Genomic DNA, 25,141 nt, shown 5'->3' with positions numbered 1-25,141 from the left:
CTCTTGGAGTTCCTTTCGATCCTTAAACCTGCAAAACAATCAATTCAAAGAAACATAGCAGTATATGGACCAAATATCATATAGAAATCAACTTCATAACATATTGAAAGACAGTTAGTTATACAATTGAAACAACTATTCATATGCAAACCATAACAACAACATCATAAGCATGAAGAAGATTGATTTCTGGAAAAAGACAAATGTTTCTTTATTCCAGATAACTAAAACAAGGTAAGGAATGATATCACCTGAATCTTCCTCTTGCAGGCTCCAAGCGGAACCATCCTCCGGATTCGTCCAATCCCAAGTCTTCAAAAGGCTCCTTCCATGACTTACACAAAGATATCTCAACTAGTGAAAAGACATCATAACTCAAGGAAACAAGGGTTTCCTGTAATAGGAGAAGTGTTGGAAGCACAAGGATCTTTAGACCTGAATAGGGATAATCTCAAGCAGAGTGATTTTCTCTCTATTCTCTCCTCCCTTAGGCCTTCCCATTGAAACCTTTTTATACTTCTCCCAAAATAGCTTTTTAGTTGGGAATTCATTGGGAACAGTTGGGCCATAGGCACTAATAGGTAATCAATAGGTAAAACCCGTGATATTCACCAGAAATTAAGGAGATTTAATTTTTTTAAGTGTTTTAAGACATATACGCGGGTTGGGTATACATAGATGTGCATACACACGCTTTTAGCTCAAGGAAATGTTGCATATAGGGAGTGAAACACTGTTTTTTAAGTATTTGGACCAGGTCTGGAAGGAGGGCTTGACCTAGGCCATAAATATAGCATCACAAACATCAAGAGTGAGATTTGGAGCTATAACAGATGCCGTCTAATATATGAGGTCATAAGGGGTACATGATGGCCGAAATGTATTCAGTAAGTGCATGGGAAGGAAACCTGTCAAAAATTGAGAAGGACTTCACCAAAATTCAGCCTGCCAAGCCACAAAAGGAGATCAGAAAGAAACAATGTTTGAGGCGGGCATACCCATGCTCAGAGAAAGTAAAGCATGTCTGCATATCAAGTACAAGCGGATCCACTAAGTATACAAGTATAGAGACTGGAAAATACATAATGGATCATCTAATCACGATCAAACAAGTACATGTCTGAATATCATATATAAGGATGTCAATGATGTTGAAGGATGAAGCTAATCACTGATATCAAATACTGATCCCAAAAGTACCAAATGAATCTGATGGAATAAGGTGATACTATACTACGAACTCGGGTGCCAGCATATAGAATGTTGCCATGAATGACTGCAACATATAAGGTGGAATGGTATCAACTAGCAACAACAAGAGAAATTGTCAAGTGAACCAATGAATGTTGATGCAACCCGAGGTCTTCACCGACCGCCGTGGTACATTTCTACATCGTGGGAATAAATGATATGAAGTCAACCATGTGAGAAATCGTTTGATTACCGGTCATTGATGTATACCGTTAACAAATGCAAGACTACTCACCGATAATGATAATGAGAGTCAAGGTACCCAGTACAATCTAACAAGTGTGAATAAATGAGCTGGAGTCGAACACCTGTAAGAATCTATCAATTAGGAGACAATGATGGTTTCTCACTATCGATAGCGAAGGATTTTCCACTAATGACTGCAAACCCCTAGGTACTGGAAAATGGACTCTAGATCTTTGCCCAGAGCAATGAGTCATAGTTGATAGGGAAAGATCCGCTAGAAGGAAGGCATTAAATCATCCTTCATCAATCTAGCACGAGTGTAACCCGTAGGCCAAAAATGTGGAAGGAATCAGATGAAAAATATGTAGTAACCCGATTGAAGCACGTTTCTGGCTTACACAAGATGTGGCTAGCGCACGACAGAAACGTTCTGAACTAGCCAATAATGAAATCTGACATAGAGGCGAGGTATCCACCAATAGGGTCAAATGGAAACCAAGGTACTACACGAATCCCAATGTGTGATAGTGTAAGCTGATGTCGAACACAAGGGAAACCACTCAGACAAAGACCCATGATACTGATTGATGTTGAGCACAAGGTGACCTATCAATAATGAAAATAGGGCTAATGTGTGGCTCTAGGCCTGTCCTCAGAGCAAGATGTCATCGTCGATAAGGACAAGACCCGCCAGCAAGAAGTCGATGGAGACCTTCTCAAACCGGCACGAGTAAAGGATCAATATAACTGATGTGATGATAGACAAGAACTAGGGATGGCTGACTAAAAAATGAGTCAAGAGACACCAAAGAGAGGCCGACTTAGGCTAACTTCCCTTGAACAAAAGAACGAATCAATGTGACTATGTGGCAGCATATGATGACTTTGTATAAGTTCGTCATGCAGGAGGCACGAACGAACTCTCCATATGATTGGAAGAGATAACCAATCGGAGGAGAACTGACTCAATAACAAGGTTAAGGTGTACCTAAGTCCAACTCAATCCCGGCCAAATGGAGGAGACTTTTTTTTGAGTTCTTTGTTCAAGGGTGACACGACTGACTCTAGCTACCAACAATAAATGGAAATATTGTCCCATTCCCGCTCTTTTTGGAATATATAATTTTTTTGTCTTTTTCTTTAAGTTGGAAAAGAATAAAAGAATACTATAGTACAATGGAAAGAACGAGTGTCGGTGAAATAGATGATCTAGTTCCTCGGATTGGAACAGTCCTATGCTTAATGTAGAGAGGCGAAAACTGGTCAAAGACACTCAAAGGTATGTTCCTTCCATGGGTCAGGGTGTGTCAAGTTGCAAAAATCAAGGGGATACAAGTTTTATTTTGTAGACGTCATGGTCAAAATTTGGCTTAAACACGAGCCCAAGTGAAGTCGTCTCAAGGCTAAAAGGTGTAAATGGTCAAAATGCAATGCAGTAGTACAACTCAACATGAAGGAGCCTCTAGGGTATAAGGCCAGAACGAAGCGAAGAAGAAAAGAGGGATGAGTCTTCATCGCATAAGTCATGGTGGGACTACAGAGGACTCTTGAGCCTACTCAAATTGAAGCAGCATGGGCAAAAAATGTCAGTGAGGTGCTAAATACGATGCCCATGAAAAGGATGGCTCTACCATCGTGCCATGATTTAAAAAACGATGAGTGAAGATGGTTTACGAACCATAATACGGTGGGATCGACCCTATGGCAAGTGTATCGACAAATGGAGGCTAGTATGCATAATGCAACGGAAAAATGGCTTCCTTAACCTATATGTCAATAAGAAAATGATACCTGCAGGACTGTCAACAGTCATGGAACCAACTCGAAACTGTCGAAAAAGCGTCCAAAATGTCCTGAAAATCAAACCATTCTTGGCATTCCAAGCTATCAAGTTAAAAGTTACATGAGACAAAACAAAATCAAGTTTTGAAAAATTTGACATTTTCAAAGCTTATAAAATAGTTTTTTGCCTCACCATTATTACCGTTTGAGTTGAGAGCACAAGAAGTGGAGAAAAAGAAGCAAGCTTTACCATTTGTCGAATTCGACCGTTCAAATATTCCCAAAATCACCAGGTAACCTTTAAACTCATCACAGGATTCCCCTCCGTAGCCACCTGTGTAGATCCCTAGGAGAAGCAACTAAGGTTACCAACTCATGTCAGAAGCTAGGTGGAACAGTCTTCCGGATTCGTCCAATCCCAAGTCTTCAAAAGGCTCCTTCCATGACTCACACAAGGATATCTCAACTAGTGAAAAGACATCATAACTCAAGGAAACAATGGTTTCCTGTAATGGGGGAAGTGTTGGAAGCACAAGGATCTTCAGACCTGATTAGGGATAATCTCAACAGAGTGATTTTTCTCTCTATTCTCTCCCCCCTTATGCCTTCCCATTGAAGCCTTTTTATACTCCCAAAGTAGTTTTTTAGTTTGGAATTCATTGGGAACAATTGGGCCATGGGCACTAATGGGTAATCAACAAGTAAAACTCGTGATCTCCGCCCGAAATTAAGGAGATTTAATTTTTTTAAATGTTTTAAGACATATACGCGGGTTGAGTATACACAGACCTGTGTACACACGCGTTTAGCTCAGGACAATGTCACGTATAGAGAGTAAAATATTGTTTTTAAAGTATTTGGACCAGGTCTGGAATGAGGGGTTGCCCTAGGCCATAAATGCAGCATCACAAACATCAAGAGTAAGATTTGGAGCTATAACACAAGCACATTATTTTATCATTCAATATGAAGGAATTAATACATAACATAGATTTAAAAGATTAAAATATTCACACTTTAAAAAAACATAAGTGTTTAATAAATCCAAGTTTAAGATGACTTTAAGCTCTAATGATAATAAAGATAGTTATTATTAATTAAATAGTTACAAAGTAATCGTTTTAAAGTGAAGATGTACAAAATATCCAAGTAACTCATAATGGTTCTCCGAATTTAAGATCTTCAACTTCATGGAATGAGTTTTCTGATAAAAAGTTATAAGACCTTCAACTTCAAGGAATGCATTTTCTGATAAAAAGTTATAATTTTTTTTGTTATTAATAAATTTCATTTTTTAATAATATTAAATTAAAGTGTAATTTTTTATTATATTATTACATTTTTTTTACAATTATTTAAAAGATCATTACAAAATAAAGATTAAATTACACTTAATTTTTATTCCAAAAAAATAGTTGTGTGACTAGATGTTGTGGTGACACATTATATCAAAAAGTAATAATAAAAAAGTAACGTTGCTTCGCTTCAAAATGTAATAATGAAAATTAAAAATTAATAAAAGTATGAGAGATGTTTACAATAATGTTATATTTAAAAATAATAAAATAATATTTATGTTAAAAAAAACTTTTACATTTTATGTTTTTATTAATTTTTTTTAGAGCTAGGCATGTATTTTATTTTAAAAAGATAGTATATGGGAAAATAAGTTGTTGCTTGAAGGGAAAAGAAATTAGACTAATATCTAAATTCGAGGTTGTAAAGACCTTCCTTCACCAGACTATCAAACAGACAAGAAGATATAAAATTCAACTCATATTATCTTTTAATAAAGCATGTTATACAAGCAAAAAGTTAAACTGACACAAAGTTTAGATCGAAACTTCAACATGAAGAGTATATGATATGTGTAATTCCTTTTATACTTAGCATGTTATATATATATATATATATATATATATATATAACCAACATAGATTTATGTTCACTCGAGATTTATTAGAAGAGGTATCAAATCATTTGAGTTGTAAATATTTTTAAACTTTTACATTATAAAGTAAAGTTACATTTTTAAAGATTTAATTCCTCTTGATTGTTGATAAATCCAATATTAACATGAATTTATAGTGGTTTAAATAAAAATAACTAAAAATATTCACTCTATAATTATGGAGATGAAAATATAATAAATAATTGTTAAAATTATGGAGATGAAAATATAATAAATAATTGTTAAAAAACATATGTTTTGTTTCTTATTTCAAAAATATTACAATATTAATATTTTATCAAATATATTTTTACAATTATCACCCAAAATAAATAATTTTTTCAATTTTAAATATTTTAATACATTTTAAAATAAATATAAAATAAAATTTAATATGATGATGATGATGATGGTTAACGTCCACTGAGACCAAATTGGTCTATCTGACCTACAATTTTCTTAATTTTTACTTGTCTGGCTCCTCGTCTTTCTTGGCGAGATTGGTGTTGTAGCTTTCTTTCTTTTCTCTACGGTCTTCCAACTTCCTTTGTCTTGCATCTCCTTCATCTCTTCTGGTTCTTGGGACATTGGTGTCTTAGCTTCGCGATCTATAGTCGGAGAAGTTTGGTTTAAGAGATCTGCTTTGTTGTTAAATGAAGATTTATTTTCTTCAAATCCTCATAACTGTTGATTTGTTGGGGCGGGCTTTCTCCTTGCTTGCTTTGAGAGTTGTTTCCTTCTTCCTTGATTTCTTGTGACTCAGAGTTTTCTCTAGAATATTCTTCTTTGATGAAAGTGTAGTGTTCTTTTTGTGCTCCTTCCCACCATGTAGATCTGTGGTGGTTTTTTCTAGCAAAATTTTTCTCAGAGGCTTTTGGGCAATTTTTGGCTAGATGCCCCGTCTCAAAGCACGATCGACATCTGAAGAGGACACTTTCATAATCAAGCTTCTGGTTCCACACATAGTCTTTACTTGTCAGGTTTATTTCAGCTGGGAATCCGGCGCTGAAATCCATTTCCACACAAATGCGTGCATAGGTGGTTCTGGCATATTCCTCTGTTTCTGGGCACCTGCAGTAAAATTTCCCAATTGCATTTCCGATGGCTTTTAGCGAGGAGAGATTCCAGAGATGCAAGGGTAGGCTTGGCAATCTCACCCAAATTGGTGCTGAGGTTATCACTACTGTAGAGGGATCGAATGATGGGTTCCATGGCTTCATGAATAGGCCTGATTTTTCCCAAAACTAAGGGCCGGAATCTAGAATACATTGTCTGTTTTCAGGATTTTCAAAATCTACTATAAAGAAACCTCTAGCACAGGGGTAGATATTAATTTCATCAGAAATGATAGCCTTCCATACCTCCGAGATCCAATTGTGGAGTGCTATCAGCCGCGGCCAAAAACCATTGAACCGGCAAATTAGGGCACTTTCGGAGAACTTCAAAGCTTCATCGAGTGAGTCCTCGACCACTTGGATAGTGGGAGCTGGCGCTTCACTCACGATATGGGCAGGAGATTGCCCTCCAGAGGCGGATGAGCCACCAGTTATTTTTGCGAAGCTCGGAGCCATATTTTACGCAGATCTGCACCAGATCGAAAGCCAAACCGCAGATCTGAAGAGGTACGAACGTCCCACTCAACCGCATATACTGAAGAGATACGAGCCGCAGCTCAAACCGCAGATCTGAAGAGATACGACCGTCCCCAGATCTGCGAGAAAAACCGTTTCTACGCAAAGCGGATCACAATCAGAAGAGACTGCGAGATCTGCGAGATCAAAACCAGAAGAGACTGCGAGATTTGCGAGAAGAGACTGCGAGAAGAGACTGCGAGATCTCAAACCAGTGTTTAACCTTGTGCACGTGAAGAGACTGCGAGATCTGCGAGGTCACTCTCGCTAACACTTGGAAGATCTGAATTCTCAATAAGAGCAATTCTCAAAATCAGAAGAGACTGCGAGAAAACCGTTTCTACGCAAAGCAGATCACAAAAGGAAAACCGTTTCTACGCAAAGAAAAGAATCTGCAATTGCTGCAGGCTTCAAAACATCCAAAATGCTCATTACAGGATTTGATCCTAAATCCCCATTTAGATCTATATATATATCTATATAGAAGAGACTGCGAGATCTGCGAAGAGACTGCGAGATCTCAAACCAGTGTTTAACCTTGTGCACGTGAAGAGACTGCGAGATCAAAACCAGAAGAGATCTATCTAGTTGCCGAAGTTCGTCGCCTTTAACAATAGACGAGATCTATTGCCGAAGAACCGCAGACAAGATCTATTGCATTCTAATATACTTTTACATAAATACTTACTCATAATAAATATAAAATAAAATTTAATATAATACCTAGTAAAAACAAAATTTAATATAATACTCAATAAAACAAATATATTTTTGGGTTCAACTTCGATTTATTTAAAAAATTATTTAAAATATATGATTATTTAAATACATTGTAATTTATTATATAATTTTAATATATAATATTGTTATTTAAACCAAATTTCTAACAATTCCATACATCAGTCTTCATATTTTCAACATTTCTGTATTTCGTATATTGATTATTATTAGTAAATATTTTTTTATTATTATTATGAAAAATTAATAAAATATATTTAATTCAAATATGCATAAATATTTCAAAGTTTTATTTAAATTTTTCATTTTTCTTTGCAACCTGTGTTCCCACAAGTTGTAAATAATCAAATAACTACTCCGAAAACGCTGACCAGTGAATAATCAAATAACTACTCCGAAAACGCAGACCAGTAGAGGTGCGGTGGATGACAGTTTCAAATTAACAATATCTTTACGCCTTTCGCTTTTCAGATTTTCCCCACCTTTGATTGACTTGTGGAAAACCGCTACGACCACAGACTTTGAATTGTATTATTTGAATAAAATTTATACCGGCCAAACAAGTTTCAATACAATAGTTGTATTTTTGGAACTTTCTCCATTTCCATGCCCCAGTCAAGATGCCTATCTCATTTTTAAAGTTCCGTGCCTGTTAGTGCCGGTTAACAACAATCGAGTTGTACGAATGAAGAGGGCATCATTAAAATTTTGAAGAAGTGAACTTGTACAATAAGATTCAAACTGAATTGATATGCACTAACGAAGTTTCCATAACATTATAGAGGAATTGACCCCATTCTCTTCAGCTCTATGCCCGGTTCACCATTTTCCTTTCCCAGTTATTCCCTTTTTCCACTCTTCCCAGTCAGTCATCCCATCCTTCACGACGTGGAATAAAAATGGCACAAAATGAATTATTTCTGGTCATATTTCATTTCTAGTTATTGGCAATTGTATTTTCTCAAATCAATCATCTCATTTTTACTGTAATTTATAGGCAGAAAATCTTGCAGGCATGTGAAAGCTTTTTATCAAACCAACCTTAGTATCGTTTCACAATAGGCATAGTTCCTACCTAAGGTTTGTTGGAATGGTAATTCCAACTGCAGGCGGACAGGGACAGCGATGGCAGCCGACTCAGTCAGCACGCTGCATCCAAAAACCACCGAACGAAACCATAAAACCGTCCAGATCATATCGGCATATCGGCAAGTCGGCATATCGGCGGGTTGGAGCATCGGAGGCAGGCAGTGGCAGCAATATGAAACATCGCCGATGAGCGATCGCCGATATCGCATCAGCACATCGCTATCGGCAATGTCATAGGGTCGGGGTCTTTGACATGAGTAAAGTTGCGATGCGATGAAGCGCGGACCCGATGGCTTCCCAAAACCAAATTGTATAATGTTTGTCTTTTTTGTTGACTGCCGAGAATGGAAGAATTAATGGAGTTGGTGGTTGTACGTACTTTTTGGTGGCCCTTTTAAATGATTATGGGCACATACGTTTTATATTTTTTCTTGTGTACGTAGTTTAGGTGGGCCTTTAATATTAGTATGGGCCACGTTTTTTATGTATGTTTTGTATTAAGTTTTTATATATATGAGCTATGTGAAAATGTGCTTGTGGTTGTAGTGTTGACTATTGTAAAAGAAACGACGGAGCAGTAAACAAAATGTGCTCTGTATTGTTTTTGTTACACATGGGAGATATGTAAAGTGCAGCAGCGAAAGAGTATAGAGCGAGCCAAATGAAAAGAGCTCGTGGGTTGAAATTTTTGTGTGGAGCATTGTAAAACGAAGGTGCAGTAAAAGCGAAAAACCATGTGTGGTTTTGCACAGCAGTGCATGAAGAAAATAAAAGGTGGGAGCACATCTGTAAATGTGTTTTTTTTTAACTGGAAGTGAAGAAAAGTAAAACACCGCAAGCAGGGGAGGCATATAATTTTCTTGGGTAAGCATGTGTAAATTTTGTTTTTACAGCAGCATGTAAAAGAAGGTTTTTACACCAGTGAATGTAAAAGGGGTTTTACTGCAGTAAACCCAGCACAGTAATTTCTCAGGTGAAAACAGAGTTTTTGCTGAATGTAAGTTTTTTTTGAAAATCCCTCTGAGTGAAAGAGGATGAAGTTTGTATCAGGCTTTGTATTTTAATCAATAGAAATATTTTTATGGCTGTGTAATACTCTGTTATGAGTAGATTTGTTTTAAAAGCTTCCCTGTGCACAAAGGTCCTGGAACAGTGGAAACAGAGCATTGGCTCTGTGGTGTTAGAATGTCTGGTTTTGGTATTTCCCATTTAAAAATACCCAACAGTGGTATCAGAGCTAGTCCAGGCTCTTTGAAGACTCAAAGAAGCTGAAGGAAGGTGTGGTTGCAGCAGTCAAACTTCTCCAGCAGTGTGAAGCCACAGCCAAAAGGGGCAAGGTATTTGTCAAAGCTTTCCTTTGTGTTATTGTTATAGAAACAGTCAGTGATTAAAAAAAACACAGTCAAGTATTTGAAGCCTAGTTAAGAATGGCAAGGTCAAAGAAGAAAGCCTCCAGGACTGTTAAAAATGTGTCTCCCTCCTCTACTAAACTAGAAGGCAATCCATTAGAATACATTTTATTTGAAACCCCAAAGTTTCATGGAAACTTTGATGTATGGGAAATAATGATGAGGGCTTTCCTAATGTCTGAGGGGATTGAAGTCTGGGAGTCAGTGATTGATGACAGCAAGATGGATAAAGAATCCATGGAGTATGATGCACAAGCAGCAAAACTAATCTTGGATGGACTCCCTGATTCTGTGAAGAGGAATCTAGGAAAATATACATCAGCAAAGGATATATGGGACAGACTGCATGACCTTCATGCAAAGGGAGCACTGACCATGACAATGAGTCAAGAAGAAACTTATGAACCCATCATAGAAGCTGAGAATGAAAAGCTTGATCTCATCAAGCTTCAAGTAAAAGAAAGAGATGAAGAACTTACAAAGCTCAAGAAGGAACTTGAAGAATGCAAGAGGAAACATCATGAAGAAGTCATATCCATGACAAATCAGCTGAATGAAGCAAAGAAGCAGGCAGATGCCTTGACAAGTCAACTTGAACAAAGGCACAAGAGAGTGAATAAGCTTGTGGAAGAGATTGGACAGTACAAGGTAGAGGTCTCCTCCCTTAAGTCCGAACTACAAGAAGCCAGGAAGCAGGTACAAGAAGCTGAAAAGAAAATGAAGAGCAGTCAAGCAAATGATGAAGAAATCTCCAAAATGAAGACAAAGATTATCTCCTTCAAAATAGTAGCAGCTGAAGCTACTCGTAGCAAGGAAGAAACTGAGGGACAACTAGCAAAGAGAAATAATGAATGTGAAAAGTTAGAAGAAGAGATTGTCCTCCTCAGGAAGAAGGTTGAAGGGATGAACAAAATGATGAAGAGCTCTCAAGCTTTGGATGACATGCTCAGCTATCACAGATCTCCATTTGATAAATCAGGACTTGGGTATGTAGCTGAACCCTCAAACAAGGATGAGGATGCTTTAAGCAAAGGAGATGTGAAGAAGCCAGAAAGAGATGGTGATGCTCCTAGTTCCAGCAAAGGCAAGGAGAAAAATGAAGGCTGCAATAGAAGAGATCCTGCTCCAAGAAGAAATGTAGCTGATGTCAAAGAGGCAAGAGGCAATGGTTATCATCAAAGGATCTCAGGGCAGCAAGGCTTCGGAAGTGCATCAAGAAAACCTCCATCTCCCAGGTACCAAAGTTCATTTTTTGGTTGTTGTTATGCTTGCTCAAACTTTGGTCATATGGCAAAAGAGTGTAGAGCATTTCATAAAGATAAATGTTGTGGTCTCCGAAAATCTCCAAGAAACAATTTTAGAAGAAATTATGAAATGTCATTCATGAAAAATGTAGAATGTTTCAAGTGTCATAACATTGGGCATATGGCACGTGAATGTAACTTAACATGGGCTCCTATGCAAGCTAGACCCATGCAAAAGAAGAAAGTTACACAAGTGTGGAGAAGGAAGGAAAGGCAATCTGAAAACCCCTTGAACTCCCCAGTGGATCTAAATTTGTTTTGAGAAGAGTCTGCTAAAAGAAGACAAGCACACATTAAAGGGGAGCTTGTAATTTTTATTTGCTGAACTATATTAACAATCATTTGTTGATGGAGGATGTATTGCAGCGCAACAGTTGCAAATGAAATCTTTGTTAATCCCTCTGAAAGGTAATATGCAGCAGTGATGAAATCAGCAATGTTTTTGGTTTGTTTTTATGCAATATGCATAGAAATGCACAAAGAAGAAAAGAAGGCAGCGCTGAAATGTAAAGAGCAGCAGCGAGATAAGAGAAGAAAAGTATGCAGAACATGGAGACCCTCACAGCAGTGGGAGGACAAAACATAAAACAGCAGTTTGGAATTTTTTTTGGAGCACATGCATTGAAATGCATAGCATGGAATGTAGTTTTCTTCTATGTAATGTGAGAGAATATACTCACAGCAGAGTGAGTGTAATGCACAGTAGATGAAATGTTTTGTATTGGGAATGAAAAATGTAATATTTTTTTTGTATGCAATGCAACATGCACAGAAATGCCTAAAGAAAGACATGGACAACAGATTTTTAATGCACATGGACGAATGAAAATGTGTGTGGCAGCAGAAAAATGAAAGGAATTGCACAGTAGTGTATTGTGTAAAAAAAATGAAGACTAAGATTGTGTGAAGCAAGGGTGCATGAGAAAAGGCAGCAGCCTGTGTTATTTTTTTGTGGAGAATGAAGTGCCAAGAGTATGGGCACACAGCAGTATGATGAAACAAAAAGGCAGCGACAATGCAAATTGCAGAGGCAACGCAGCAACAAATAAAAACCCAGGGATGACAGTATATGGTTATGGGTATGGACAGCAGTGAATATAAAAAAAAATGCAGCAGCAGGAAGTTATGGACAGCAGCATGATGGCAAGAAGGAGAAGCACACAGCGATGCAAACAAGAAGATGCAGCAACATTAAAGTTTTGTTACAGCAGTAAAGGTAAATGTAATGAATTTGTTGTTCATTGAATTGAAATGCAATATATGCAACAGCAGTGAGTGTAAGAAATGTTTACACACAGCAGTGTAAATTTGTAAGGTGGGACAGAGTAATTGTTCCAGAAAAGACAAAGTATTTTGTCTTTGAAGAATGCACAACAATGCAGAGTTTGCAAAGAAATGTAAATGAAGTGCAGCAACACAACAGCAAGTGTAGACACAGCAGTGTGGGGTAGACGCAGTAAAGAAGATGGCACAACAGTGCAGCAGAGAATATGCATCAGCATAAGAGAACATTGTAATGAGTTTGCACACACAACAGTGCAACGATTGTTTGTTTTGGAACTGCATGTAAAGCAGTGTCTATTTGTAATCCCTCTGTTAATGAGGAAGGTGTTTTTCAGCACAGTCATTTGGTGAAACCCTCTATTAAAGAGGAAGGTGCTTTTCAGCACAGTGTCGTGGTGAATCCCTCTATCAAGAGGATGATGTTTTTCAGCATAGTCACAGGTGAATCCCTCTGTCAAGAGGAAGGTGCTCTTCAGCACATTGTTATGGTGAATCCCTCTGTCATGAGGAAGGTGCTCTTAAGCACAGTTTCAGGTTAATCCCTCTATTAAGAGGAAGACAACATTGTTTGTTTATGAACTGCATCAGAAGCAGTTAGTGAATCCCTCCATGTGAGGAAGTGCTTGGGTAAGATTGAATGCCCAGCAGTTGAAATTAAAGGGGAGTGTTGGAATGGTAATTCCAACTGCAGGCGGACAGGGACAGCGATGGCAGCCGACTCAGTCAGCACGCTGCATCCAAAAACCACCGAACGAAACCATAAAACCGTCCAGATCATATCGGCATATCGGCAAGTCGGCATATCGGCGGGTTGGAGCATCGGAGGCAGGCAGTGGCAGCAATATGAAACATCGCCGATGAGCGATCGCCGATATCGCATCAGCACATCGCTATCGGCAATGTCATAGGGTCGGGGTCTTTGACATGAGTAAAGTTGCGATGCGATGAAGCGCGGACCCGATGGCTTCCCAAAACCAAATTGTATAATGTTTGTCTTTTTTGTTGACCGCCGAGAATGGAAGAATTAATGGAGTTGGTGGTTGTACGTACTTTTTGGTGGCCCTTTTAAATGATTATGGGCACATACGTTTTATATTTTTTTTTGTGTACGTAGTTTAGGTGGGCCTTTAATATTAGTATGGGCCACGTTTTTTATGTATGTTTTGTATTAAGTTTTTATATATATGAGCCATGTGAAAATGTGCTTGTGGTTGTAGTGTTGACTATTGTAAAAGAAACGACGGAGCAGTAAACAAAATGTGCTCTGTATTGTTTTTGTTACACATGGGAGATATGTAAAGTGCAGCAGCGAAAGAGTATAGAGCGAGCCAAATGAAAAGAGCTCGTGGGTTGAAATTTTTTGTGTGGAGCATTGTAAAACGAAGGTGCAGTAAAAGCGAAAAACCATGTGTGGTTTTGCACAGCAGTGCATGAAGAAAAGAAAAGGTGGGAGCACATCTGTAAATGTGTTTTTTTTTAACTGGAAGTGAAGAAAAGTAAAACACCGCAAGCAGGGGAGGCATATAATTTTCTTGGGTAAGCATGTGTAAATTTTGTTTTTACAGCAGCATGTAAAAGAAGGTTTTTACACCAGTAAATCTAAAAGGGGTTTTACTGCAGTAAACCCAGCACAGTAATTCCTCAGGTGAAAACAGAGTTTTTGCTAAATGTAAGTTTTTTTTTTGAAAATCCCTCTGAGTGAAAGAGGATGAAGTTTGTATCAGGTTTTGTATTTTAATCAATAGAAATATTTTTATGGCTGTGTAATACTCTGTTATGAGTAGATTTGTTTTAAAAGCTTCCCTGTGCACAAAGGTCCTGGAACAGTGGAAACAGAGCATTGGCTCTGTGGTGTTAGAATGTCTGGTTTTGGTATTTCCCATTTAAAAATACCCAACAAGGTTTTGATGTTTTTTGATGTCATCGAAAACTTTAGAAAATTCTAAAACAACTCAACTAAAACTATGTGCAAACATGTATCAATATTTTCAGTAGACAGTTCTGGATAAACCATAACTATTTGCAAACCATGTATCGATATTTTCACCAGACAGCTCTAGATAAACCATATACCACGCTCAATATATTTCCTGAACTGTGACCATTTGCAAGGTCTCTTCCATGACTTTTAATGTATTTGTTTTTTTCTCATGGAATGCGACTGTGTCAATACCGACCTGGGTCAATAGACCGTTTCTCTCTGTTGTTTCTAGGATATTGCATTACAGTTTCTGATTCACACACACAAAGGAGTGTATATGGTAGCTACAGAATATATATGTACAGAGTTAGGAACATATTTCACCAAGTTTTTAAGGGTGGTTGAGTCTCAGAGAGGCAAAAATGGATGGTTCTTTTGATGCTCATGGGCTTTGTTAGTATGGCAGTCTCTGTATCTTCAACAACTATTGACTATTCAAGCTGGAAGTCGTATTCTGACTCTCATGATTTTGTTTTTGAAGGACGTAATATGCTGGAGGATGGGCATCGATTCCAACCATCCATGGATCGTCACAGTAAAAGGGATTTGGAGGCTCTTCTTTCCATTAGAAAAGCCATCACATCCGATCCATATGGGTCCTTGTCCAGCTGGTCGGCCAAGAATTCCGACAACATATGCTCCTGGTTTGGTGTTCGCTACAGACATCAGAGTCGCAGAGTGGTGGACATAATACTTCCTGGACTACAATCGGAAGGTACCATTTCCCCTTCTCTCTGTAACCTCTCATTACTGCACACGTTGAATCTTTCTGGCAATAATTTCATGGGAGAAATTCCAACCAAATTGGGGCAGCTTAAAGCTCTTCGCGTATTTGACATCAGCTATAACTATATGCTGCGGGGATACATTCCAGAATCATTATCTAATTGCACACGCGTTCAATGGATCAGCCTTACATTTAATTATTTGACAGGGAGCATACCAAAAGAACTTGGTCGTCTCGTCGAGTTGGAACATATAGACTTGAGCGACAATTTTGATCTGAGTGGAAGTATTCCAACTTCTCTGAGCAACTGCACATCTCTCCGAGAGTTGTTGATCGGAGGGAACAATCTTAGCGGTCCCATTCCTTCCATTTTGGGTTCATTCAAAAGTTTATCTCATCTTGACCTTGGAATCAACAAGTTCACTGGTCGAATCCCTCCCACTCTTGGCAATTATACCCAGTTATTGTATCTCGACTTTTCTTCAAATGCTTTGAGTGGAAAGATACCTGTGGAATTGGGATTGTTGCAGAAATTACAGACCCTCATACTCAGTGGTAACAAATTGGAGAATACTATTCCTGTTTCTTTGGGAAACTGCTCTTCCCTTGAGTATTTACATCTGGGGAGTAACAGATTGTCAGGCAGTATACCACCTCAATTGGGTAATTTGAGAGAACTTAATGATCTATCCCTTAGAACGAAATTATGGGAAGTAGCAGTAATCCGAGAGAGCCTAACAGCTTGTTCACTGACACAGTAATGGGTAATATTTCAGGGTTCATCCCGTTTGAAATAGGGAATTGCAGCAAGCTTGCAAGGTTAGATTTAAGTGGGAACAAAATTCAAGGTTCACTACCCATGAGTATATTTCGGCTTCCCCTCTTTGTGCTGTCCCTTAATTCAAATAATCTCACAGGAAATATACCTGATGCTATTTCCAATTTGACTCAGTTAACAATACTAAAGCTTCATATAAACAGGTTTACTGGCAGCATACCTAAAGCTATCACACATCTGAGCAATCTTAAATCACTTTCCTTGGGGAAGAACAATCTCAAAGGTGCGATTCCGAAAGCTATCGGAAATCTTCAATCTCTTGAATATATGGATTTGAATTCAAATAATTTGTTTGGATGTATCCCAGAAAGCATATTCCAATTAAAGGCTCTGGGCTATCTCGATATACATGATAACAATATTTCTGGGACTATCCCTGTTAGTATTGGTGGTTTGATTTCACAGTGGAATTTAGATCTATCAAACAATAACCTAGAGGGACCAATTACCAAGTCCATTGGCAATTGCACTTCTCTCATTACTTTGTCTATGTACTCCAATAACTTATCTGGAACGTTGCCCGCAGCTCTAGACACCTGTGTCAATATTAAGTTGCTAGATTTAAGTGGAAATAGATTGAGAGGTAAACTTCCTAGTTACCTTGCATTCTTCCATAACTTAAGTGTTTTAGGCATGGGTTATAATGCTCTCTATGGTGATATTCCCACATATATCACAAATCTTAGAAAATTTCATTGGTTGGATTTATCCAACTATAAATTTAGTGGGAGAATACCATTTGATCTCAAGGGACTTCAGGGATTTGCAGTCAATGTATCTTCACAAAAGGAGTCAACATTTGTTTTGATCCTGTTCAGATCATGCCAAGCGATACATTACTAGAAGAAATGCCAATTGACATGAAAGGGAGTGACTACAATTTGTCATATGTGCTACCTACAAACACTTTATTTGATTTGTCTAACAACAATCTTGTAGGGGAAATTCCTACAAGTATAGGAAACCTTTGTAGCTTGCGATTGTTGAATTTATCTGGGAACCAATTGGAAGGCTCAATACCCACATATCTTAGTAATATATCTACTTTGGAGGAGTTGGACTTGTCCAAAAATCATTTAAGTGGAAGGATTCCTGGAGAACTCTCTATGTTACATGGGTTGGCTGTTCTAGATATTTCTTCTAATAACCTCTGTGGGCCAATCCCAACAGGGACACAATTTTCTACTTTCAATGTAACTTCATTTCAGAAGAATAAGTGTTTATGGGGATGTCCTCTATATCCATGTAATGAAAAACTAAGGCCTCCAAGAGAAGGTAATAATAATAGTAAGAATAATCATGTTAAATTGGGATGGTTGAGTCATGTAGATGAAAAGGTGTCTTTGATAGCATTGGGGATAGGAGTGGGAATTGGATTTGGCGGAGTGATTGCTATATTCTTAATGTGGAAGAGAACTAGATATTGGTTGTTAGGTCCTTCTCTTACAAAGCCACCAACCTTTTATGGATTGTATCGACTTCCTACCTAGTGGATCATTTATATTAAAAGATGAATAAAATAATCTTGTGTTTTCAATAGGGCTTCCAGAATCTTAATTCAATTATTAATAATTATTAAGTGGATGGTAGGGATTTGACCTCCACAAAATTTTCTAAAATATTCTTAATAGTATTCACAAATTAAAGGTTGATATTTATCTAGAAAGTAATTGTGTCATTTTTTCTCTTAATTTAATTGATTAAAAAAATGTCATATGAACTATGTGAAATGAGTTATGGTTTTTTGAGGATGTGGTATTGATAAGCCATGATATTGGTCCATGGTATTGTAACAATGCCTATTTGCAAACTAAGAATCTCCATCATAAAGTGGACGCGAATCTCCATGGTTAAGAATCTTGTTACGTGTTTTTTTAAATGGATATATGTTTAACTTGTGTATTAATCATTTTTATAATTAATAATCATTTAAAATAAAGTTTGATTTTTATGCATATATGTTTAACTTGTGTATTAATCATTTTTATAATTAATAATGATTTAAAATAAGGTTTGGTTTTTTTAATTTTACCAATGTAATGTGTATTATGAAGTACATGTTTTTATGCTTATCAGAGATTGATGTCTATCAACATTTACCAACCATTTAATTTATATCGTTGTACTAGTCTTCTATGTTGTAAATATTTCATATAGAGCGAATCTTGATACATAAAATATTTATAAAAAACTGAAATTCATAATTTAAAATCACATTAATAAATCCAACATATTATGAATGATTACTCTCACCACATATGTATCATATATTCTGGATGATTTTTTTATCCACATATTTTTTTTTTTTAATTAGGAGAATAGACCTTATGGCACACCAAATTATGTTGAGTGTTCTACATTAACCAATATAATAAGAAAAATATAAATACACAAAATGTTGTTTCGAGATAGATAAAATATGTTGAACACAAGTGCTTTATTGAGAGATTATTTCAACCACACACCAATATAGAAAGCTAACTAACTAGAGAGAATCTCTCACTTCCGACTAGGCTTCAACAACCTCCTACAACTAGGAACAAACTCTTCTTGTTTAATAATGACCAATAATATCAATAATAAAATATGATAATATAATCACACACATTAGACAAATAGGAGTTACATAATCAAATAATGCATATTCATCAAGTGAGGATTTCAACATCTCCTCTTTGCAATAATGACATGAAGAACCTTCTCAATAGAAAAATCTAGCTAACTGTATTTTTGTATGTTTCCTAGATCTTAAATAAATTGATATAAACATGATCATTTAGTTTATCAACCCAGGGTTCATTGGGAACTTGCAAGGCACATAGTGCAGTGAACACACTGCATGCTTTAAACAATTCTACACATTGTTGAGATTTTCTGTTTGGAGTAAAATAGGCAAAAATCTCTGTAGGTGACAACAATAGAAATTCAGTTCCTAGATTAGCTCCAGGTTGTTGGGAGATGATTAATGCCTCCTATATTTGATGTGAGTGAGTTAATGAGTTTGTTAGATTCCCTTTGCTATATGACAGGCAACCATTCAGATTGTTTGCTATGAGGGTGAGAGTTTTGTGAGGATTTCATTTTGTAATCTCCTGTTTGAATAATAAATTGCCGATGCCTATGTTGTGTGGACCTAGCCCAGATTGGTTGGGTGAACCACGTTAAATTTTTGTGTCTTATGTGCTTGACATATCAGTTGTATATTTTTGTTTAATTTCCGCTGTGCATCTGATCTGCAACAAGTGGTATCAGAGCATGTTGGAGGTGTTGTTGGTTGCTGTGCGTGGCGTCCTGGAGTCTGCGTGCTGGACGTGCTGAGATTACCTGCGTGTGGATTGCTGTGCGTGGTGGACTGCTGTCCAACTACGTGTGAATTGCCGAGTCTGCTGGTGGATTGCCGAGTCTGATAACGCAGCGCCGGCTCAAGACAATTATGATCAAACCTGGTAACGAGCTTTAAATATGACTGTGCTGGAGCGCTGATATAACATTTGGTTGCCGGAGCGCTGATATACCTGCGCTGGAGGTAAAGTAACCTGTGTATGACGTGCTGGAGCGTTTACATGCTGTATAGTCTGCGTATTGTTGTTATAACTGTGACATTGGTTGGTGCGTATTGCTGTTATAACTGTGACATTGGTTGGTGCATATTGGTGTTATAACTATGTCATGGGTTAGTGCGTATTGTTATGTCATGGTTGGTGCATATTGCTATGGTTGGTGCGTATTGCTGGTGCTATTATAACTGTGTCATGTGTGGTGATATTTAAATCATATAACATATATATGTTCAAAAACGTTGCTGCGTGGAGCTTGTGGAAGTTTTAAAGGGAAGTTTTTTAAATTATATAACATATATATGTTTTAAAAAAAAGGTTGAAACGCATATGTTACACACCATATTACAAACCATATGTTACACATATGTTACAAACCATATTAACGTAATGGAAAGTGTAAACATATGTTAAATGGTGGATTAATATTAAAGTGGGTGAACGCATATGGTGGAGTAGTTTTTTGGTGGAGCGGATCAATCCTTCCATTGGTGATTCGAACTTTTTTTTTTTTTTATGGTGTGCGGTGAGATATATATTCGTTATAAATGGCAGAATTGGTACATTGTGATTCACACAGCAAAATATTGTTTTTTTGTTTTATTTAAAGGCAAAGATAGAAAGGCATAGGCAGTTGGTTTTGCTAATTGCTGGTATTGAAACATTGGTTTGTTTTTTGGAGATTATTGTTTTTTGTTGATACAAATGGCGAAAACTCAAAGTGCCCGGTTCGAAATCGAGAAGTTTAATGGCAAAAATAATTTCGAGATCTGGAAGGTAAAAATGCATGATCTGCTGGTACAGCAGGGCGTGGCAAAGGCATTGTTGGGTAGGTCCAAACTGCCTTCCCCCATGACAGATGATGAGTGGAATGAATTGGATGGAAAAGCTTTTAGTGGAATTCGGTTGTGTTTGGCTGATGATGTTTTATTTAACATCGTGTCAGAGAAGACTGCAGCTGGTTTGTGGACGAAGTTGGAGAAGCTGTATATGACGAAATCCTTGACAAATCGGATTCTCCTGAAACGGCAGCTTTACGGTTTGCGGATGAAAGAAGGTACCTTGATTACTGATCACCTGAATGTTTTTAATACCTTACTGGTGCAATTAGACAGTCTAGATGTGAAATTTGATTCAGAGGATAAGGCAATAACTCTATTGTGTTCATTGCCTGAATCCTGGGATCACTTTGTTACTTCCATAAGCTTTAGTACAGCAGACATTCTTGAGTTTGACGATGTTGTTGGAGCCTTGTTGTATGAGGATACGAGGAAGAGGTCGAATGCAGACACCTCTACGTCAGAGGTAATGATGGCCAGAGGTCGCTCAAGAGAGAGACACTCCGGGGGAAAGCATAGCGACTCTCGTTCAAAGTCCAAAGGAAAGAAGACAAAGGTGAAGTGCTGGCATTGTGGCAAGGCTGGACATCTGAAAAAGGATTGCTGGAAGCGAAAGCAGGCTGCTAAAGAAGGCTCTTCGACAGAAAAGAAGGAAGCCAACACCACAGATACAGGTTCAGTATCTGGTTCAGGTATGAGTGATGAGGTATTGTCTGTTAATGTTTCAAAACATGATCAACATTGGTTGTTAGATTCCGGGGCATCTAACCACATGTGTATTCATAAATATTGGTTTAAGACATATAGATCAGTTGATGATGGAGTCGTGTACATGGGTAATGATGTCACTTGCAGTATTGTTGGAATAAGAAGTATACAACTGCAAATGTTAGATGGCACAACCAAATTGTTAACTGATGTGAGACATGTACCAGATCTAAGAAAAAATCTAATTTCATTAGGAGCACTGGATACGAATGGATATAAAACTGTAATTCAAGGTGGAGTTATGAAAATCTATAAAGGTATTTTACTAGTGATGAAGGCTAAGAAGGTAGGAAATCTTTTTTAATTAGAAGGTAGAACTGGGTCAGATCATGTGTCGGTGTCTGAACAAGACAGTAGTTCCATTCGCCTATGGCATCAAAGGTTGGGCCATATGAGCGAACGAGGGTTGAAAATTTTGGCTGATCGCAAGTTACTTCCAAATCTAAAGTCTGGAAAGTTAGATTTCTGTAAGCATTGTCTGTTTGGAAAACAAAGTAAACAAAAGTTTAAAACAGGCAAACATACTAGTAAAGGCATACTTGATTATATCCATTCAGATGTTTGGGGTCCAGCCCCTACAGCGTCATATGGTGTCTCGTCATATTTTGTATCGTTTATTGATGACTTTTCTAAAAAAGTGTGGGTCTACATGTTGAAAAGGAAGTCTGATGTTTTTACAGTTTTCAAGCAGTTTAGAGCATTGGTAGAAAATAGCACTGGTAGAACTATAAAATGTTTAAGAACTGACAATGGTGGTGAGTTTACTTCCAAGGATTTTGACAGCTGTTGCAAGGATGCAGGGATCGAGAGACATAAGACCAAGGTTTATACTCCTCAGCAGAATGGAGTTGCTGAACGCATGAACAGGACTCTTCTAGAGAGAGCAAGGTGTATGCTGAGTAACGCCAAGTTGCAAAAGGAGTTGTGGACGGAAGCAGTGGCAACAGCTTGTTATGTGATAAACCGATCTCCATCAACGACGATAGGCTGCAAGGTTCCACAAGAGGTATGGAAAGGACACCCTTGTGACTATTCTAAACTCAGAGTGTTTGGTTGTGAAGCATATGCTCTAGTGCCTAAACATCAGCGAACTAAATTAGATCCAAAGTCTAAAAGGTATATCTTTGTTGGGTATGGTGATGGAACAAAGGGATATAGATTGTGGGATCCTACTACCCGCAAAATCATCATCCACAGAGATGTAAAGTTTAATGAATCCTCTCTTGTACAGTTAGATGTAGATAGTAGATTGAAACATGATGATATATTTGATTTCCAGCACATTCAGTTTGACAGCATTTCTAATGATAGTCATAACGACCATAGTTCAAATTCTAGTCATGAACAGGTTTCAGAATCAGATTATGAATAGGGTTCAGATGGAGGTCATGAACAGGTCTCAGATGGCGATCATGAAGAAGTTCCTACAGATGATAGACAGCCAATTGTGGAAGCACCAAAAACATTCTTAAGGAGGTCTACAAGGATCAAACGCCCTCCAAGAAGGTATGATGTTCATGTTACTTCAGTTGCTTTGACCGCTAATGATGATGAACCTTTGTGTTATCAAGAAGATGTAGAAGGTTCAAATAGTGACAAGTGGAAAGCAGCCATGAAGGTCGAAATGATGGCCTTAAGTAAGAATGGTACATGGGATCTGGTTGATCTTCCGAAAGGCAGGAAAACCGTGGGGTGTAAATGGGTTTTCAAGCTGAAACGGGGTGTGAATGATACGGAAGACAGGTACAAAGCACGGCTGGTTGCAAAAGGGTTTTCTCAGAAAGCCGGTATTGACTTTCATGAGATTTTTTCACCAGTGGTTAAAATTGTTTCAATTAGAATTGTGTTAGCATTAGTGGCTGTCGTGGCGGAAAAAGTCGTTTGTGCGGACACAACTGACCTCCCTAGGAGTCTAAACTCTCTAGCGACAAACAAGACAAAATGGAGTGATCTTTCTCTAAATATACCTTTTACAACATGAAAACTACGAGTGTTTAGGCTTACCTTATTCCAAAACGCTATTGTTGTAGTCCGTCCTTGCCGATCCGGATGAGCTCCTCCTTCATGTCAATTCCTACAACCACAAACAATCAAACAATTACCAAGCACTTGTATTTCATATAATAAAACATATACTCAACATGCAGACCAAGGAACACATGAAATAACTCATTAACACAAGCTATTGAGAAAAATAAACCAGTTTGTATTAATAACGAAACAAAGAAACTCTTACAACCTGGCCTTGGTGCTGCGCAAGTTCCTCCCATGGTCCATCAAGGGTTTTCCTCTACTTTGACAAAGCTCACCCACTTCCAAGTAGAATCAAGCAAAGACAATCTCTCCTCACAAGGTTCTAAATGGGAGTCCTAATTCCTGCAGCGTTTACCCAAAGAAAATGTATAGCTCTAACCTCTCCTCCCTCTGGCTCAATGTCTTTATTTATAGTGCTGTAAAGAGGTTATTCAGGTCCACCATCAATGGGATAATCCCCTTCTTTGGGTGGGATAGCTCCCTTATTGATGGGATAAGTTCCCCCTTAATAGAGATACATGAACCAACTGGAGGCGCATCCATTTCATCAAACTGACCTCTAGAAGGTTCTAGAAGTAACCACAAGTAACTTTTTTAAGATGAAACTCGCGCATTTTTCCTTTTACAGAAGGACGCACCTGTCCCTTAACATACAGAGCGTCCATGGATGCAGCTTTTGTGAACATGGTGAGCGTCCCCGCAGGTAAGGCCAGAGAGAACCTGCGACCCCAGAGATAAACATATTTTTTACAAGACTTTCTCTCTTCTTTGAGTTTGAGATGGATAGCAGAGGCATAAGACTTGCCTAAGAGGGTAGCATGACTGTTGATTTGAGCCATACTAACTGTAAGTAGTCATGGTGACATTTTTTAGTGTAACAGATTGCCCCCTAAAGTGCGAAGCCTGGAATAGATTAGGGTTTTGTAATTCTAGGAAGGGTGAAGCGCTTTATCATTTCAAGGATTGTCTTGTGGATGACCTGGTTGGAACCTGCAATTTTCAACACAAAATACATGTATAAGATTATATCATCACTGAGGTAGGCATTCCCATACTCAGATTCAAAACTTTAACTAATGGACTAACTATTCTGATACAGGAATGATCTTGCAGTACATCATTTTTTATAGACTTTCGTAGACACAATATGGACGCAGCCATCTGTTTATGATTAGTCTACATAGATAATGAATACAAAACTCCTCGCAGCCTGGATGGTAGAAACTAGATCCAAGGTCTTCACTTCTACTTCCCGAATTGGTACGATTCTAGCCATGTGATTAAAATGATTTGATGTCGAACATGTTAGAAACCACTTGATTACCAGTCGATGATGTAAACTGTTAACAAGCGTGAGAGAGACCACCAGTAATGTCAATGGTTCTCAAAGTACCAAGCACAACCCGTGAAATGTGAATAGATGTTTTGATGTCGAACACTTCACGGAATCCTTTGATCGAAAGTCAATGATGTAAACTGACGTCAAAGGCGAGAAACCTGCCATTGATGCATGCAGACTTCAAGGTAATGTCGATTCCTAAGTCATCTTTCTAGATAATGTGTCGATGTCGATAGAAAGCGACTTGTTGCAGGCAAGCCTGCAACACGAAATCATTGTTCAAGTTGAAGAAATGTTGCTGTAAGGACTGACTCAGGGATGGTCAAATGGATGACAAGTATTTTGCAGATGAAAGTTTTGCTTGCAGACCTCTTGAACACATAACGACACGACAGATGGCTTGGTGACAAATAACTCAAAGTTAATCCCCGGA

At 37.8% G+C, this 25,141-nt stretch overlaps 1 pseudogene; it reads left to right on the top strand.

Annotated features, from left to right (window-relative positions):
* Positions 1-15,005: 15,005 nt before the first annotated feature.
* Positions 15,006-17,661, top strand: LOC149194253 (uncharacterized; annotated as a pseudogene).
* Positions 17,662-25,141: the final 7,480 nt, after the last annotated feature.

This window comes from Pinus tabuliformis, chromosome 2_2 (assembly GCF_031772625.1).
Source record: "Pinus tabuliformis cultivar Carrire ecotype Pingquan chromosome 2_2, CPIR1, whole genome shotgun sequence".
Classification (NCBI taxonomy): Eukaryota; Viridiplantae; Streptophyta; class Pinopsida; order Pinales; family Pinaceae; genus Pinus; species Pinus tabuliformis.
The sequence above is the reverse complement of the archived record's forward strand: the minus strand, read 5'-3'. Positions and strand labels throughout refer to the sequence as shown.